The following is a 19671-nucleotide window of genomic DNA, read 5'->3' on the forward strand; positions in this document are numbered from 1 at the left end:
ACATCTCTCAAGTCTTCTTGGTCCACTTCTTCCAGATTTTGAAACCTAAGGAAATAAGACATTTTATCCATCTGTAGTCCAAGCACAGCATTGCCTGTCGTCTCCTCTCTTTTCTGCACTGCCCGCATCTCACCCTCCAGACCTTCCACTTTCTGCTTGTTTTCTGCTGAGACTTGTTGAGTGTCCTTTAAAATCCTTTTGGATAGTCACAATTTCTGCTCTTATTTCATCCAGTTTCTTGTCCATATTAGATAACTTTTCCAAAATTCTCCATTTCTCCAGCAGTTGGTCTCTGACCTTTGCCATTTAAAAAATTTTTAAAATCCTCAGGCAAGCACAGTATCCTTGTAATTTCCTCCGGATCCACCAGGGGCACTCACAGGAGCAACGAGTCCAGAGTACAGTTAGTCAACCAGGAAGCCGAAGGAAGTGATGTCATCAAGATTCTCATAGTGAAGGCGGAAGCTGGACGCCACCATTGTTCCCCAGAGGAGGGGCCTCAAACCCTCCCTCCTAAATTTCTCCATCACCTCTTCTCTCCAGAGCTCCACAAAACCGGTAATCTTGTTATTTTAAGTTCTCCTCTCTCCAGTGATTCGTGCTCCTTCCAGTCGCAGGAGAGAAACCCCCGCACTCGGAGCACTCCACTCACATTTGCCGATATCTCCTTCCTTCTCCCTTCCTCAATTCTTCTCCGTTCCTGTTCGCCACCAGGCTGCTGCAATTATAAATCCAAAGCCCGGTGTCACGGGCACAGCGGCCCAGGCGACCAAAGTAATGGCGCGGCCTGAGGCCTCGAACCCCTCCGAGCCTAGGACGCGCCAGCATCGGTCCCCAGTCCTGTATGTCGGCTGGGAGACCCTGGCGAGCCGTCCGTGCGGCAGGTGTCCTTTTCGGAACACCTGGCCCCTGAGGGCCTCGGAGGCGGCCGGATTCGGACACTGGAGGCAGGAGAGGCACCTCCAGATGTCCGTTGCCGCCGGATACCGGAAGTCGTCCTAATCTTGAGGATATACTTAAAGAACAATTAAAACTCTCTGAAGAGAGGCAAAAGGAGATCATGGAAAAACTTAATAGAGAAATAAGGGAAAAAATGAAGGACAATAATGAAAAAATAAGAGAAGATGTTATGCTGGCTTTTCAATGCTTGTCTAAAAAAGTTGAGGGAATGGAAGAAGAGATGCAACAGATTTCTCAGTCAAATAAGCACTGAGAAGATAAAATGGAAGGTATTCAGACAAAAGTGGATGAAAACAAAGATCAGGTTGTGATATTGCAGTACAAACTTATGGAAGGAGCTCTTAGAATTCGCGGTTTACAGGAAGAGAGAGGAGAGGACTTAAGAAAAATCAGAAGCATTGGCTGAATTTATTGAAGTGGAACCCCAAGAGGTAGCTTATCAAATTGATAAAATATATAGAGTTAATTCTTGGATCACAAGACAGAGAAAGCTACCTCGGGACATTGTGATTTATTTTGTGAAACGAACTATGAGAAATCAGATTTTGCAAGTTGCATATCAGAAAACTTTGAAAATTGGAGAACAGGAGTTGAAGGTCCTGAAAGAGATTCCTTCCAAGATGTTAAGAGACAGGAAGGATTTTGTCTTTTTCGCACAAGAACTTAAAAAACACCAGATTCAATTTAGATGGGAGGTGCCAGTTGATCTGACAGTATTTTATCAAGGAAGGAGATACTGGATTGACACTGTGTTAAAGGCAAAGGATTTTCTCTCTACAGTCTTGAAAGTTGAAATAGAAGTGATAGAAAAACTTCAAGAGATTCAAGAGGGTGTGGTGACCCAAGAGGCCTCATTGCTGCCAGCACCAGAGGAGCCACAAGATCAAAGGATGACAAGAGGAGCTCTTAAGCGTAAAGAAGAGCAACAGCTTCAAAGTAAAAGTCAGGACCCCAGAATGGAAGCTGTGGGAGAAGCTAGATGGAAGATACCGGAGGAGGATCTTCTGTTGTCTGTTTCAAAGCTTCAGGAGGCCAGTAATGGCAAATAGAATTTTGTCATGGAATGTTAATAGCTTGAACTCAGCTCAGAAAAGAAGGAAAATATTTCACTATTTGAAACAATTTAAAAATGATGTGATTTGCCTGCAAGAGACACATATCAAATTATCAGACCAAAAATACTTAATAAACTCAAAATTAGGTAAACATTTTGTTGCATTAGCTTTGGACAAAAAAAATGGTATAGTTGTATATATCAGTAAGGATATACCAGCTAAGTTAATTGAGGCAGATACTCAAGGAAGATTTATTGTTATTGAATTGGTGATAAAAGCAAAAAAGACATTACTGATAGGTATATATGCACCTAATCAGCAACAAGAAAAGTTTTATAAAATGTTGCACGAGAGGCTGACTCTCTGGGATTACAGTTCATTTTTTTTATTAGGAGACTGGAATGGAGTAATTGATACAAGAAATGATAAGATGACTTCTTCTAAGAAGATACCTATACATTCAAAACTACCAAAATCCTTTTTTGAAATGATGGAAGACTTTGAGTTTAGAGATATATAGAGGATGCGGAATCCAGATGAGAGAGATTTTACTTTTTTTTCCGATAGGCATCAATCTTTCTCACGTATTGATTTTATTTTAATTTCTAATGACTTGCTTTCTAGGGTGAAGAAAATGAAGATATTTCCGAGGTTTTTAACTGACCATAGCCCAGTATGGATGGAATTATTACAAGGGAAAAAAGGTGGTAGAACATGGAGGCTGAATGAAAATCTGTTTAGATATGAGGATAATGTAAATCATTGTAAGAAACAGATGAAGGAATCTTTTGATTTTAATATGCACAAGGGGACACCTATAGGAACTGTGTGGGAGGCGAGTAAAGCTTTTATTAGAGGTATATTGATATATTTGGACAATAGGCAGAGGAATAATAAACAAAGGCAGCATAGGTACTTGGAAGAAGAAATTCAAAAGAAACAACAGTTATTAATTCAAAACCCACAAGATCACAAACTTAAAGAGGCTATAAGAATAATACAGAGTCAATTTAATATGTTAATGGCAGACCAGATGGCAACGAATATACAATATGCTAAACATAATACCTTCTGTAATGCAAATAAACCTGGGAGATGGCTGGCATATAACTTAAGGAAAAAACAGAAAGCATGTGTCATACAAAAAATAGAATATAAAGGTAAAGAGATATATCAACAGGATAAAATTAAAAAGGCCTTCTCAGAATTTTACACTATTCTATATGCAAAAGATAAAATATCGAATAGGGACATTTATGATTATTTGAAAGATTATAAGGTTAATACTCTAACATTAGAACAAAGGGAGGAGCTGAATCGGCCGATAGCTACTGGAGAAATAGTGGAGCAATTAAACAATTAAAAATGGGGAAAACCCCCGGTACAGATGGTCTTACAGCAAGTTATTATAAAAAACTACAGGATGAAATACTAGGCCCACTTAAAGAATTATTTAATCAGATACAACTTGGACCGGGAATACCCCCGTCATGGAAAACATCTTTTATTTCACTGATACCAAAAGAGGAGCAAGATTGCTCTAAACCCGGTAACTACAGGCCGATTTCACTTTTAAATAATGATTATAAGATTTTTGTTAAAATAATAGCAAACAGATTAATGTTAGTTTTACAACAAAGAATTCATACTGATCAATCTGGTTTTATAAAAGGGAGGCAGATGAGGAATAATGTTAGACAGATTATTAATATATTGGAATATTTGGAAAAGAAGAATACTTCAGCAGCACTTATTTTTTTGGATGCGGAGAAGGCCTTTGATCGATTGCATTGGGATTTTTTATTTAAATTAATAGAGAAAATGCAATTTGGAGATTGTTTTGTTAGAATAATTAAAGCGATTTATGGAGAGCAAACAGCACAGATTATAATAAATGGTAGTTTGACAGAAGTTATTAAGATTGCGAAAGGAATGAGACAGGGATGTCCCTTATCACCACTATTGTTTGTTTTGACTCTGGAACCATTATTAGATAAAATACGAGAATTAACGAAAATAGAGGGAATTAAGATTAGACAATATGAGTACAAAGTTAGAGCTTTTGCAGATGATGTAGTGGTTACTTTAACAAATCCTATAAATTCAAGTAGATCATTGTTGGAAGTAATTGATAAATATGGAAAGGTATCAGGATTTAAAATAAATCAGAATAAAACAAAAGTGATAATCAAAAATATGTCTATACAACAGAAACAAAAACTAGAGGAAATAACAGGATTTGAGGTGGTAAAAAAGGTTAAATACTTAGGGGTTTATATTAGCTCATCGAACAAGAAACTTTATAAGAATAATTATGACTTGTTATGGCAAAAAGTTCAGAATGATATGAGTGTCTGGGAAAAATTGCAGTTGTCGCTATTGGGAAGGATTGCGGCTATTAAAATGAATGTGTTACCTAGATTTTTGTTTCTGTTCCAGATGATACCAATAATTAAGAAAGATAAAAATTTGGAGGATTGGCAGATTGGGATCAATAAATTTATATGGCAGGGTAAAAAGGCGAGGGTTAAAATGAAAATAATACAGGACTCACGGGAAAGAGGTGGCTTAAAAATGCCTAATTTTAAACTATATTATGAAGCAGTAGCCCTTTCAGTAATAAGTGACTGGTTTAATTTAACGGAGGAAAGAATTTTGAACATAGAAGGCTATGACTTGTTATATGGATGGCATGCGTATTTATTTTATGAAAAAAAAGTGGATAGGGCTTTTAAGAATCATGTGTTGAGAAGTGCTCTTTATGGTCTGGAAAAATATTCTTATAAATTAGATTACAAGATTCCTATATGGGCGAGCCCCAGACATGCAATAGAGAATATAAATATAGAACAGAAACAGGAAATGATTACTTATAAAGAACTTTTGTATGCTGAAGGAGGTAGATTGCAATTAAAGTCATTACAGGTATTAAATGAAGAAGGGAGGAATTATACTTCGTTTCAATATGGGCAAATAAATGCTAGATGGAAAGAAGATCAAAAAATTGGTATAATGCAAAGGGAGGAAAATTTAATAAAGCAAATTAGAAATCAGACCCAGGAGCATATAAAGAGATTGTATAATGTGTTGCTTGAAATAGATTCGGAAAAGGATTTGGTAAAGGACTGTATGATAAAATGGGCACAGAATATTCAGGAACCAATAATGTTGGAAACATGGGAGAAAATCTGGGTTAGAAATGTTAAGTTTACACAAGCACAGAATTTAAGGGAAAATTTTTATAAGATGTTTTATAGATGGCACTTAGATCCCAAAAAATTATCATGTATGTATCCTGATATCCAAGCGAAATGTTGGAGGTGTGGTTGTGATGATGCTACATATTTTCATATTTGGTGGACTTGCAAGAAAATTAAGGCCTTTTGGATAAGAATTTGGTGGATTATTCAAAATGTACTGAAGAAGAAGATAAAGTTCCTGCCGCAATTTTTCCTTTTGGGAATTATAACGGATTGTACAGGGATTGAGACTAAATTGATTCTGAATTTAATAACAGCAGCAAGGCTGTTGATTGGACAATACTGGAAGAAAGAAGAGGTACCTACAATAGAAGAATGGATATTGAAAGTCGTTAATTTGGCTGAGATGGCTAAAATCTCAGCTTTTTTAAAAGACAATACGCAGGAAAGATATTTAATTGAATGGAAAAAATGGATTGATTATCTACAAAACAGATATCAGATTAAGAAATATCAGATTGCCTTTGAATAATTAGGAAGTATTATTTTATGTAATGGGGGGGGTTGGGAGATGAAAGGATTTGGATGAGGTTAATTGGATTAGAAGGGAAAATTTTACTCTATGTTTGGTTTATGTATAACAATACCTTGTGATTGACCCGGGAAGCCTGGGGGAACGGAGGGGAAGGGGTTTTCTGGGAGGAGGGGAAAAAGGGGAAAATGTTTTGTTTTTAAAACTTTTCAATAAAAAAGCTCTCCTGGAGACGGCTGTCAGGTGATCTTCAAAGGACAGCCGCCCATCCCGGAGAAAAGCCTTTCTATTGGGGCCAATGACTTGCCCCCAACAGTCAGCCGCGGCTGCAGCTGACTGTACCGGGGTGCCGGCATCCACAGCCACTCCGTCTTGGAGGGATTGAGCTTGAGTCTGTTTCTCCCCATCCAGACCCATACGGCTTCCAGACACCGGGACAGTACTTCGATAGCTTTGTTGGAGTGGCCTGGGGTGGAAAAGTACAGCTGCGTATCATCAGCGTACAGTTGGTACCTCACCCCAAAACCACTGATGATCTCACCCAACGGCTTCATATAGATGTTGAACAAGAGAGAGGTCGACCCCTTCGGCACCCCACAAGTGAGGCGCCTCGGGGTCGATCTCTGCCCCCCTGCCAACACCATCTGCGACCGGTCAGAGAGATAGGGGGAGAACCACTGATAAACGGTGCCTCCCACTCCCAAACTCCCCAGCCGGTGCAGCAGGATACCATGGTCGATGGTATCGAAAGCCGCTGAGAGGTCTAATAGGACCAGAGCAGAGGAATAACCCCTATCCCTGGCCCTCCAGAGATCATCAACCAACACGACCAAAGCCGTCTCCGTACTGTATCCGGGCCGAAAGCCGGACTGGAACGGGTCTAGATAGACAGTTTCCTCCAGGTATTGGGGTAATTGACATGCCACCACACTCTCTGCAACCTTCGGGATGGGGTCAGTTGTAGGAGGCTTGGCTGTTGGTGTGTCTGAGATGGGGGTTATGGAGATAGGTGGCTGTAGTTTCCTTTCAAACCTGCAGTAAAACACGTTCAAGTCATCTGCCAGTTGTTGATTTCCTTCAGCCTGGGAGGGAGGTTTGCCATAGCCGGTGATATTTTTAAGAGTTTTCCACGTTTGCTGGCCGTGAAAATATTTACAGATCCCTCACATCCTGGACATAAACTGTTTCAACTCCTACCATCAAAACAACGCTATAGAGCACTGCACACCAGAACAACTAGACACAAGAACAGTTTTTCCTCGAAGGCCATCACTCTGCTAAACAAATAATCCCTCAACACTGTCAAACAATTTACTAAATCTACACTACTATTAATCTTCTCATCGTTTCCATCACCAATCTCTTTCCACTTATGACTGTATGACTAACTTTTTGTTGCTATCATTAAGGGTTAAATTGTACCCTATGACCATCATTTGTGTTGTAAATGTTGTACCTTGATGAAGGTCGATGTCACTGTGGTGGCCATATTCAAAGAAACATGTAGTTCTTTGGTTGCCCCCAAAAAGTTGGTGCCTCTGTCTGAAGGGCCTTGGATAGCAATAAAACATCTGAGGGCATTTTATGAAGCTAGAAGTATCCATACTTAATAATTTCAATGTGGGCAGCTCTAATGGCCATACTGGTGAATAGGGCTGCCCACCTCTTACTATTTGTTTAACACCCTCTAGTGTGATGCGTGGTCACAGACCAGGGGCCAAAGACATCAAGGGCAATGTTTGTGAAAGGAGGATTTGTACTGAGTCTGTCGTCTGGAAGATCAGCCATCTTTTGTGTTTGTAACCTACCATGGAGCTTGCGACAAGAAATACACCCGAAGATTACCTGCTCACACATCTTTTAGCTCCAACTATCCACAAACCAGCAGTTCTTATAGCTCCTTCTGTAAATAGTCATCCTTGATGTTTGACTTGATGGTGATAGTGCAGCACAATCGAAGAAGCAACGTGATGATTGCCAGGAGGGTTTTTCTCCTCTGTTTCTATCTTTCTTCCTTAAGGCAGCCACCTACTCCCCATAGACCATTTTGATCGAGAAATGGGTCACGTTTCCTCAGGGAGCTCTCTCCAGGGATCAGTCTTTTTTTTTTTATTGAAAAAGTTTTTACAAAAATTTTCACCCCCGCTTTTCCCCCACCCACTCCATCCCCTCCCTACTCCCTCCAAAACCACCCTCCTCCCTCCCCCACCCCCGACTTTCCAGAACAAACACAAGGTATAGTTCAAAAGAAAAAAACAATTTGCTAAATTTTCCCTAGCACAAATTATAATCCTCCCCTTCTTCTCAAATCCTAACTTCCCCCATACAAATCAAAGATAAATACATCCTAATCATTCAAAAGCAATCTGAAATCTCTTAATCTGATATCTAGTTTGCGTATATTCAATCCATTTTTTCCATTCAGTTAGATATTTTTCTTTTTTTTTTTTTTATTCAAAAAGTTTTACAAATTTTTCCCCTTTCCCCTCCTCCCCTCCCTTCACACCCCGACTTTCCAGAACAAACACAAGGTATACGTATATACTAGTATAGCCGAGTTTTCAGCACGTTTTTGTGCTGAAAACGCCCTCGGCTTATACTCGAGTATATACGGCTTATCTCTCGAGTTTTGTTTTTCTTTTTCACATTATACCGGATGGTGCAAACTTGGCGGGCTTTTGCATTAGCGGGAAGCCCTGCGGTGCAGTGAGAGGCGGGCGGGGCCGCCACCCTGCTCGGCGGAGGGAGGGAGGCTTTCCCTGACCGGTAGCTGCCTCATTTCCTTCCCTCGGCTTATACTCGAGTCCCCAGTTTACCCCAGTTTTTTGGGGTAAAATTGGGGACCTCGGCTTATACTCGGATCGGCTTATATTCGAGTATATACGGTAGTTAAAAATAAAACAAACATATGCTAAAAATTTTTCGTCCCAACTTAATTATACCCCTACAATCATCAATTCCTAACTTCCCCCGAAAACAATAAAAAATAATACATCATAATCATTCAAAAACAGTCTGATAACTCTTAGTCTGATATCTACGTTGAATATAATCAATCCATTTTTTTAATTCCTTTAAGTATCTTTCTTGCGTATTGTCTTTCAAAAAGGCTGATATCTTCGCCATCTCAGCCAAATTGGCAACTTTCAATATCCATTCTTCTATTGTAGGTACTTCTTTTTTCTTCCAATATTGTCCTATTAGTAATCTTGCTGCAGTTATTAGATTTAAAATCAATTTAGTCTCAATTACTGTACAATCCGTAATAATTCCCAACAAGAAAAGTTGCGGCAGGAACTTTATCTTCTTTTTCAAAACATTTTGTAAAATCCACCAAATTTTTATCCAAAAGGCCTTTATGTCCTTATAAGTCCACCAAATGTGAAAATATGTAGCGTCATCACAATTACATCTCCAACATTTTGCTTGCATATCTGGATACATACACGATAATTTTTTAGGATCTAGATGCCATCTATAAAACATTTTATAAAATTTTCCTCAGATTCTGTGCCTGTGAATTTAACATTTCTAACCCAAATTTTTCCCAAGTTTCCAATAATATTGGCTCCTGAAAATTTTGTGCCCACTTTATCATACAGTCCTTTACCAAGTCCCTTTCAGAATCTATTTCAAGTAACACATTATACAATCTCTTTATATGCTCCTGAGACTGATTTCTAATTTGCTTTACCAAATTTCCTGCTCTGCTCTATACCAATTTTCTGATCTCCTTCCATCTAGCACGTAGTTGCTCATATTGAAACCAAGTATAATTTTTCCCTTCCTCTCTTAATACTTGCAGAGATTTTAACTGCAAATTACCTCTTTCAGTATACAAAAGATCTTTATATGTAATCATTTCCTGATTCTGTTCTATGTTTATATTTTCTATTGTATGTCTAGGACTTGCCCATATAGGAACCTTATAATTTAGTTTATAAGAGTATTTTTCCAAACACGAGAAGGGCATTTCTTAGCACATGATTTTTAAAGGCCTTATCCACTTTTTGTCATAAATTAAATATGCATGCCATCCATATAGCAAATCATAACCTTCTATATTCAAAATTCTGTCCTCTGTTAAATTAAACCAATCACTTATTGCAGAGAGAGCAGCTGCTTCATAATATAATTTAAAATTAGGCATTTTAAACCTCCCTTTCCGAGAATCTTGAATTATTTTCATTTTAACCCTAGCTTTTTACCTTCCCATATGAATTTGTTAATTCCCTTCTGCCATTCCTCAAGATTCTTATCTTTCTTAATTATTGGTATCATCTGAAAGAGGAATAAAAATCTAGGTAAAACATTCATTTTAATAGCAGCAATTCTCCCCAGCAAAGATAATTGCAATTTTTTCCAAACAATCAACTCCTTCTGAACTTTTTGCCATAAAACCTCATAGTTATTCTTATACAATTTCACATTTGACGATGTAATATAAACCCCTAAGTACTTAACCTTCTTTACAATTTCAAATCCTGTTACTTCTTCTAGTTTTTCTTTCTGTTGTCTGGCCATATTTTTTATTATCACTTTTGTCTTTTTCTGATTTACCTTAAACCCTGAGACATTCCCATATTGATCAATTATTTCCAACAAAGATTTACTAGAATTTATAGGGTTTGTTAAAGTAATCACCAGTTAGATATTTTTCTTGTGTAGTGTCTTTTAAAAGGCTGAGATTGTAGCCATCTCAGCCAAATTAGCAACTTTCAATATCCATTCTTCTATTGTAGGTAACTCTTTTTTCTTCCAGTGTTGTCCTATCAGTAGTCTTGCCGCTGTTATTAAATTTAAAATCAATTTAGTCTCAATTACTGTACAGTCCGTAATAATTCCCAATAAGAAAAATTGCAGTAAGAACTTTACTTTCTTTTTCAAAACATTTTGTATAATCCACCAGATCCTTATCCAAAAAGCCTTAATCTTCTTACAAGTCCACCAAATATGAAAATATGTAGCATCATCACAATTACATCTCCAACATTTCGCTTGCATATCTGGATACATACATGATAATTTCTTAGGGTCTAAGTGCCACCTATAAAACATTTTATAAAAATTTTCCCTCAAGTTCTGTGCTTGCATAAATTTAACATTTCTAACCCAATTTTTTCCCCAAGTTTCCAAAAATATTGGTTCTTGAATATTTTGTGCTCATTTTATCATACAATCCTTTATTAGATCCCTTTCAGAGTCTATTTCTATCAACACATTATACAATCTCTTTATATGCGCCTGAGTTTGATTTATAATTTGTTTTACCAAGTTTTCTTCATTCTGCATGATACCAATTTTCTGGTCTTCTTTCCACCTAGCTCATAATTGCCCATATTGGAACCAAGTATAGTTTCTCCCTTCTTCTTTTAATTGTTGCAAGGATTTTAATTGTAAATTACCTCTCTCGAAATATAAAAGTTCTTTATAAGTAATCATTTCCTGTTTCTGTTCTATATTTCTATTTTCTATTTCATGCCTGGGGTTTGCCCAAATAGGAATTTTATAATTCAACTTGTAATAGTATTTTTTCCAGACACGCAGAAGAGCAATTCTTAACACATGATTCTTAAAGGCTCTATCCACTTTTTTATCATACAATAAATATGCATGCCATCCATATAGTAAATCATAACCTTCTATATTCAAAATCCTTTCCTCTGTTAGGTTAAACCAATCATTTATTACCGAAAGAGCAGCTGCATCATAATATAAGTTAAAATTGAGCATTTTTAAACCTCCTCTTTCCCGTATGTCTTGAATTATTTTCATTTTAACTCTCGCTTTTTTACCTTCCCATATAAATTCATTAATTCCAATCTGCCATTCTTCCAAATTTTTATCTTTCTTAATTAGAATAGAATTTATTGGCCAAGTGTGATTGGACACACAAGGAATTTGTCTTGGTGCATATGCTCTCAGTGTACATAAAAGAAAAGATACATTCATCAAGGTACAACATTTACAACACAATTGATGGTCCATATATCAATATAAATCATAAGGATTGCCAGCAACAAGTTATAGTCATACAGTCATAAGTGGAAAGAGATTGGTGATGGGAATTATGAAACGATTAATAGTAGTGCAGATTCAGTAAATAGTCTGACAGTGTTGAGGGAATTATTTGTTTAGCAGAGTGATGGCCTTCGGGGAAAAACTGTTCTTGTGTCCAGTTGTTCTGGTGTGCAGTGCTCTATAGCGTCGTTTTGAGGGTAGGAGTTGAAACAGTTTATGTCCAGTTTATGTTTATGTCCAGTTTATTATTGGTATCATCTGAAACAAAAATAAAAATCTAAGTAAAACATTCATTTTAATGGCTGCTATTCTCCCCAATAATGATAATTGTAATTTTTTTCCAACCAAGCATTTCCTTCTGAACGTTTTGCCATAATACCTCAAAGTTATTCTTATACAATTTCACATTTGAAGATCCCAGGGATCAGTCTTTAGTTTAGCATACAGTCAATTTCTTGGGATAGGTTTCATACTGCACAGTGTGGATGATGACATTTTGAGATTGCTGACGTTCTAATACTGAACAGAAGTGTTGGCAGTTGTGCCAGCCTTTGCAGCTACTGCGTGTGGCACTTTTGAATGACTAAGCTAGGTGAGTCAGGCAAGTAGTAGCTCGAATGACTGAATTCCAGGTTGAGAATCTGCCAAATCTATGTGATTCAAATTGAGTCTCTGGGGCCAGTGTCCAAATGGTAAGAACTTCAAGATAGACTTCTGCATCTGTGTGTGCAGGTTGAATGTATCGACCTGAGGAACAGTCTGATCTGTGTTGCACAAAAATGCAGGCCCTGATAACCATACAATGTCTTTAAGGTGACTTACAGCAACAGCTCTTGTAGAATGGTCTGGAGCAGGGATCCCCAACCTTTCGGACCTCAGGGACCACTAAGTTCATAACTTTAAATCCCACGGACCACTAATATGATCTGCCTAATGACCAGCTGGGTGGGCAGGCTAGGTGGTCATGTGACTGGGTGGGCATGGCCAACTTGATGTCACTCACATCGAGGGGAACCTCACTGGCCTCTACTCACCCCTCCTCACCTCCCTCCCAGGCTCCTTAGGGCCCCAACAGGAAGCAGTTGTTGGAGCTAAGCAGCCACCATGAGAAAGAGTTGGCAAAACAGTTGGCTCCGTTCAAATTGGATCTGACCGAGAAGGAGGCTCAGCAGAAGCACGTCAATCAGGACTACGAGCATAGGCTTTTCAAGCAGAGGGAAGACCTGTGGGAGTGCAAGGCCAGGTACCGGTGCTTGGAGGCCAGCGGGCTGTGATGGTCAGCCAGTTCCAGGCCATGAGGCAGTCCCACTGGAATAAGACTTTCCAGCTCTTTGCCTTAGCCCAAAGCCCCGCACTAGGAGGCTGAAACAGACCCCAAGTTGAAATTTCTGCCCCCCTCCGACCCACACAAAAATACCCCGAAGGGGAGACTCTCTGCAGTAACCCAAACGCTCATTGCAGGTATCTGGACCAGGAGCCGTAGTTTGAGGACCCCTGATTTGGTGCAATATTAAAACATGCAAATAATTTTTCTGCGGACCACCAAAATTTTCTTTGGTTGGTGACCGCTGATCTGGAGGGTTGTGATCAGAAGGTACATAGTGCCACTCTATAGGACAGCTAGATCTCCTAATTCTTAGAACTCTGTTGTTAACATAAAAATAAAATTGTCAGGTGTCTGTGTTGAAGTAACCTAGCATTACTTTGCAGTCGGTATAGAATTCAATATCTTTACGTTCAATGTCCATTTCTGATGAAATAATTTCACCTAGCACAACAGCTAATACTGCAGCACAAGGTTCTAGTCTGGGTATACTGTGCTCAGGATGTGCAGCCAGTTTTGTTTTGCCCATAACAAATCTTAGGTGACATTGTTCTTTAGTATATATTGTTTTGAAGTAGGCAACAGCAGCTATTGCTTTGATAGAAGCATCAGAAACTATACAGAGTTTTTGGCTTTGTAACTCTGTAAAGCAGGGATTTCAAGCTCAATTTATTGAGGGCCGCATCAGCATTACGGTTGCTCTCAAAGGGCCAGTTGCATGTAAGACTATGATGACTCACAATGCCAGGTGGGCATGGCTGGGTAGGCACGGCTGGGTTGTCGCAGCCAGATCGTTGGGACTAGGTGAGCATGGCTGGCTCGACATGGCCGGCTCGACGCTGCTCACTGGGCACAGCTGACTTGGGACATCTGGGTCAGGATGGAAGAAGTCGTAATGGCTAATTCAATATGGGGAGTACTTGGTGCCCCATAAGCTCCTTGCCTCCCTAAACAAGCACGTGCACGCATACGTGCACACACACACGCACACGCACACACTGCATTTCACATTTGGGGACTTTTATCCACAGAGAAGGTCTTCTCCCCGAGCCCAGGCATGATTGGCAGTTTCCATGTTCAGATGTGGATAAAAGTCTCCAAACTTGGAATGGTGTGTTCGGGGCTGCATGTGCACAGCACGTCAAAGGAGATGCCTTTCTCCCAATCCCAGGCATCGTTGGCATTTCCCTGTCCGGTGCCCCCTCTCGGCAAAGCAGGAGGCGGTGGATGATGCTGCTGCATGTGGAAGCATGGAGGAGAAAGTTTGCAAGAGGCAGTTTCCTCTGATTCGAACTTCTGCCTTGACAGGTCTCTGGAGAGGAAGAGGGGGGTAGTGGGGGAGCTGTGTTCTGTCCCCCCTACACATTAGTCTGTGTGAAGCTCAACATGCAGCTAAACCCACCTATCTCCCAATAAAATGGACCGTGTGTGTAGATCTGAATGCTTTATTTGAAGAACAAGCTATGGTGCAAGTGGGGAAAATAGGGATACATACAATGAGAACTGAAATACAAGAGAAACCGTATTCAGTTACTGCTTAACATAACAACGAATAACTACAAGCAATTTAAATCTTGCCAGCGATGCTCTGTGTGTGGGATATGGGTTTCTCCTTGGGTGACCATGTGCCACAGATTAAGATGGCTGCTTCTGCCTTCACCAAATGCTAAAGGAAATGGAGTCTGGCTTCCCAGTGTGCACAAAGAAGGATTAGGGGAGACATGATAGCAGTGTTCCAATATTTCAGGGGTTGCCACAAAGAAGAGGGAGTTGGGCTGTTCTCCAAAGCACCTGAGGGTAGAACAAGAAGCAATGGGTGGAAACTAATCAAGGAGAGAAGCAACTTAGAACTACAGAGAAATTTCCTGACAGTTAGAACAATTAATCAGTGGAACAACTTGCCTGCAGAAGTTGTGAATGCTCCAGCACTGGAAAAAATTAACAAAATATGGATAACCATTTGTCTGAAATGGTGTAGGGTTTCCTGCCTGGGCAGGGGGTTGGATTAGAAGGCCTCCAGGGTCCCTTCCAACTTGTTGTTCTTGTTGTTGTTGTTGTTGTTATTTGGTTTGAGAGTGCGGGCTGATGGGTAAATGGGTAGGATCAGCTTCAAACAATATACTTGGGCCATGTTTGTACCTCTGGCCACTAGATGGGGAAAGAGAATGACAACAGTATATAAAGTTATATCATGCGGCATGCCAAGCTACATGGGGGAGGCTGGCCAGGCAAAGCAGGAGGCAGAGGGCGATGCTGCCGGTGGAGCTGCAGTGTCTAACTTCTGCTTTGGCAGATCTCTGGAGAGCAAGGGGAAGAGGTAGCGGAGCAGCACTCCCTGAGTTGTGGGGTCCTGCACGAGGGAGTCTGGCCCTTCTTGAAAGGGAATCCTTGTTTCCAATATTGTGTGGTAAAGATGGTGGCTTGTTGGGGCAGCCTTCCCTCATGCAGCTCCCCTCCCACCTCCTCTCTAGAGATCTGCAGGGGAGACACATCTGGAGGAAAGGTGCAGCCTCCATATTGGCTACTTCTACCTCTCCAAGCCCCCCCCCTCCCCGGGTGATGGGAGGAAAAAGCCAAAAAAGGGCACCTGTGAGGGGCCAGGCAAGGCTGGGAGGGAGGATCTGGAAGTCTCCAGCAGAGGAAGGTGAGACCAGGGTGAGCGCCAAAGTCTTGTCCACTGGAGGAGCCTCGCTATCCCTCTCAGGCCACACAGAGGACCCCTGGATGGTGGTGCAGGCTGCCTGGAGCTCCTGGAAGCAGAGGACAAGGGCCCAGCCCTCAAGCTCCCGGGGCATCAGGACCCCACAACTCAGCCCAGCCCTGCTTCCTCCAGGGGCCACCCAGCCCTGTTTATCTCCTCCTCGAGGCTGCTGCTACTGTGCTCCCTCTCCTTAGGGAGGTTGGTCATGGTGGGTATAGGAGGGCGAGGCTCACGGATGCTGCTTTGAGGTGTCTGCTTTACCCAGTGGGCTATGGCCACAGCTTCCCCTCCTGGCTCATGGGCTTCCCAGGCTGGAAGACAGTGGAGGGGCGGCAGGGCTCCTCCTGGACAGGGGCTGCTGCTTCCAGTGCCACCATTGTATGGTGAGGCGAGGCAGGTGGCAGGGGTGTGGGGCCCCGAGGTGCGCAAGTATGGTGCAGGTGGGTCGGGGCCAAGCGCAGTTTATTGGATCTCCGGGCTCACATTCAGCTGGCTACCAACAAGCTGCAGGTGCTGCTGGGCACCGCCAGTTCCTGCACGCTGACCACATGAACCCGGGGGAGTGCCCAGCTGGGCTGGTGTGGGCCAGGGCCGAGGCCGTGGGGGCAGGCCCCTTGCCATCTCCAGGGCAGCCCTGCAGCCCAGATGTAAACACATTATGGGCTGGATGCAGTGATGGGATTCAGCCAATTCGCACCACCTCAGGAGAACCGGTTGTTAACTTTCTGAACAGTTTGGCAAACTGGTTTTTGGAAGAAATCATTAGGGCAGAGACCGGTTATTAAATTACTTGAATCCCAACACTGGCTGGATGCGGCCCGCGGGCCTTGAGTTTGACACGTCTGCTGTAGAGGGTATATAGGGGGCATATAGGTATGCAACTTGACAATCAGATAAGGTGGTAGAGAATTTTTCCATTCTTTTCCAGGGGTTCCTCTTTTCATCAGGTAGTGAGGCATTCCAGTCAGATGTTTCACAGGTTAAGTCTCTGAGTAATGCTTTACCTTGAGTTAGGCTGCAAATCCTAATGGGGCTTAAGGCTATTTATTGCAGACAAGACACCCCTATGAGTGAAAGGTTTCCATTCTGTATTTACTTGGGAAGTAAAGGAATCAGTGTTCAAGTCCCACAGAAGACCAAGATTGTGTTGGACAGGTAGAGAAACTGTCCCTAAATGGAAAAGTCTTGAAATGGAAAGGCTTCCATAACTTTTTTACTGTGGGAAGCAATCTTGTGAAGCCTGAGAGTTGAACAGAAAAGCGTTTCCTGAGCTCTCTTGAGGAGACTGATTGCAGACTCATTTGAAGGTATCGATTTTAAGCAGTCATCTACAAAGAAGTCCTTTTCTATCAATTGTCTAGCATCGGAGCCGTACTTTGTCTCACCTTCTTTGGCAGAATGTCTGAGTCCCTAGATAGTGACCGGAGCAGAAAGGCTTGTTGCCAAAGATGTGTATTTTCATACACTACTCTGTGATGTCTTTGGAGGGATCATTGTCCCCCAAAAAAAGAAATCTTAAGGAATTTCTGTGTTTCTAACAAAGAAGAAATGGAACACCTGTTGGATGTTGGCTATGAAAGCAACAGAATCTCTGCGAAATCTCAAGAGCACTCTAGAAGTTTGTTATTGAGGTCTGGACCCAACAGGAGAACATCGTTTAAAGAAACATCTTCAACTCTGGCACTAGAGTCAAATATCTGCCCTGGCTTTTTAGAGCAGGGGTCTCCAACCTTGGCAACTTTAAGTGTGGCCAAGGTTGGAGAACCTTGGCCACACTTAAATTTCTGGGAGAAATTCCCAGAATTTCCCAGTCAGCTTTGTTCGGAGTTGAAGTCCGCCAGGCTTAAAGTTGCCAAGGTTGGGGACCCCTGTTTTAGAGGGCTATCGTAGTAGGTACCAGCATTCCTTCTGAAAGATTTTCTCCATGAAAGAAAAGAAGTAGTCGCTCCTTTCTTCCTCAGCAACAGATTTAAACGAGATTCTTGTTAGGGAATGTTTTTTCCTAATACCAGTACTTAAAATGCAATGGTCTTTACGACTGTATAACATCGCCAAAAGCTTCCCAATCAAGGAGCCTCTTTCCTGCCGCCCCCACCCCCACCCCCACCCCCAATGGAAATGCACCATTTCTCCGCTCTTTGCATGAGCACCTTCCGTGCACTGAAAATCCACCAGGGGGGGCACTTCAACTTTGGGCCTTACAAGTTGGGATGGCGGTGACATCATTCAGTTTTTGCCTTTCTAGGATACTGGACTCTCTCTCACTTTAACCCTTTGAGCTTTGCAGGAGTTTAGAAAGGCGGAAACAAAATCCAAAGGTGGAAAAGGTAGGGGTGTGTGTGTGTGTGTGTGTGTTTTCTCATAGAAAGGGAGACAGAGGGTTCTCACTCTAAAAAAGGGGAAGAGTCACATGCCTAGTTCTCATCCTGGTGCAGATTTATGAGTATCAGGAGTGGGAGACTCCTCCAGATCCCATATTTCTCTACCTTTTCCATGATTATAACAGGCATGGGGGAAAGCAGCTGCTCTCAGGAATAAATCGAGATCCTCAAAATTAAAGTGGTGGCGGGGATTGGGTGGGCTGGAGAATCCTACACACCCCATTTCCTGGGAAACTCCTAGTTCTGGGGAGAGCTTGCATGGGAAACCTGAAGCAGGAAGTAAGAAATATATTTGCAAGTAAGAGAGGCAATAGATTATGCCTACATTCTCAATATGTGCTGGATGACACTAAACTAGGTTTGGATCCCCAATTTGTCTGTATGTAAACCAGAATCCTAAACCAGGATCAATTAACTGCATTTCATTTTATGTGAACTCATGCTTTGTTAACCTGTTCTGGGCAAGAACTGGGCAAAAGATGCTGGAAGAAGGAGCCATCCTTTCACAAGTTCATGACCCCAAAGGAATCCAGAAGGTATAAAATCCACCCACTCTAAACTCCATTTTGTCAGCATTCCCAGAATCACATGTGGTTGGTGGATCTGCTTCAACAATAAGGGGAACCTTTCTTTCCAATCGGCCTCCAGCCTCCATTTTATTTCCAGTGCCTTCCTCCTGTATTAGAACTGAACCAGATGGATATTTCTTCCAAGAAATGAAAAAGCATTTGGAGATACACAACTTTCCTTGCACTAATTTAAAATTGTTTTATAGGACAGAGAAAGAATGGCAAGCCTTCCTTTAGCAAGTGGGGGAACTGGAAAAGGCCCTTCCGGTGCTCAGTCTGGAATCCACGGGGAGATGTTGGCAAGAACTGGGCAGAAGATGCTGGAAGAAGGAATCGTCGTTTCACAAGTTCAGGCTTGGAATTTCAGGAACGTCCAATTTCAGGAGGATGAGGATCCCCGAGGACTTTGCAGCCGACTCCACTACTTCTATAGTCGGTGGTTGGAACCAGACAAGCACACAAAAGCGCAGATGCTGGACCTGGTTGTTCTGGAGCAGTTCCTGGCCCTTCTGCCCCTGCAGATGGAGAGCTGGGTGCGGGAGTGTGGAGCAGAGACCAGCTCCCAGGCGGTGGCCCTGGTGGAAGGCTTCCTCCTGAGCCAGGCGGAGGAGAAGAAGGAGCAGGTTGAGTTGCAGGTGAGAGGACTTCCTCTAGGGACTCCAGAAAAAATTGAATATAATAATATGTTCACATTTTTGTGTCCTTTTAAGAGTTTTATTAAGTTTATTAAGAGATAAAATACAAAAAAATGTAAATAGTAGGAACTGAAGGGAAGGGAAGAGAAAGACATGTAGGAGAAAAGGGAGAGGGGAATTCATTGAAAATCAGAATCTTTTTAGCACAGTCGTATAAAATGGTAACATTACAGGCTCAACTTTTTACTTTTACATACTTAATAGGTACTAGCAAATTCTATAACAACAAACTT

The 19671-nt window shown here is 41.5% G+C and overlaps 1 protein-coding gene and 1 pseudogene across 1 annotated transcript in view; one reads left to right on the forward strand and one right to left on the reverse strand.

The window, feature by feature from the left end:
* LOC131190418 (zinc finger protein 91-like) overlaps positions 1–19671 on the reverse strand; it is a 222221-nt gene that overhangs the window by 56052 nt on the left and 146498 nt on the right. The window lies entirely within an intron of this gene.
* LOC131191556 (zinc finger protein 420-like) overlaps positions 18139–19671 on the forward strand; it is a 59417-nt pseudogene continuing 57884 nt past the window's right edge.

The sequence above is a fragment of the Ahaetulla prasina genome, chromosome 2 (assembly GCF_028640845.1).
Source record: "Ahaetulla prasina isolate Xishuangbanna chromosome 2, ASM2864084v1, whole genome shotgun sequence".
In the NCBI taxonomy this organism is placed as follows: Eukaryota; Metazoa; Chordata; class Lepidosauria; order Squamata; family Colubridae; genus Ahaetulla; species Ahaetulla prasina.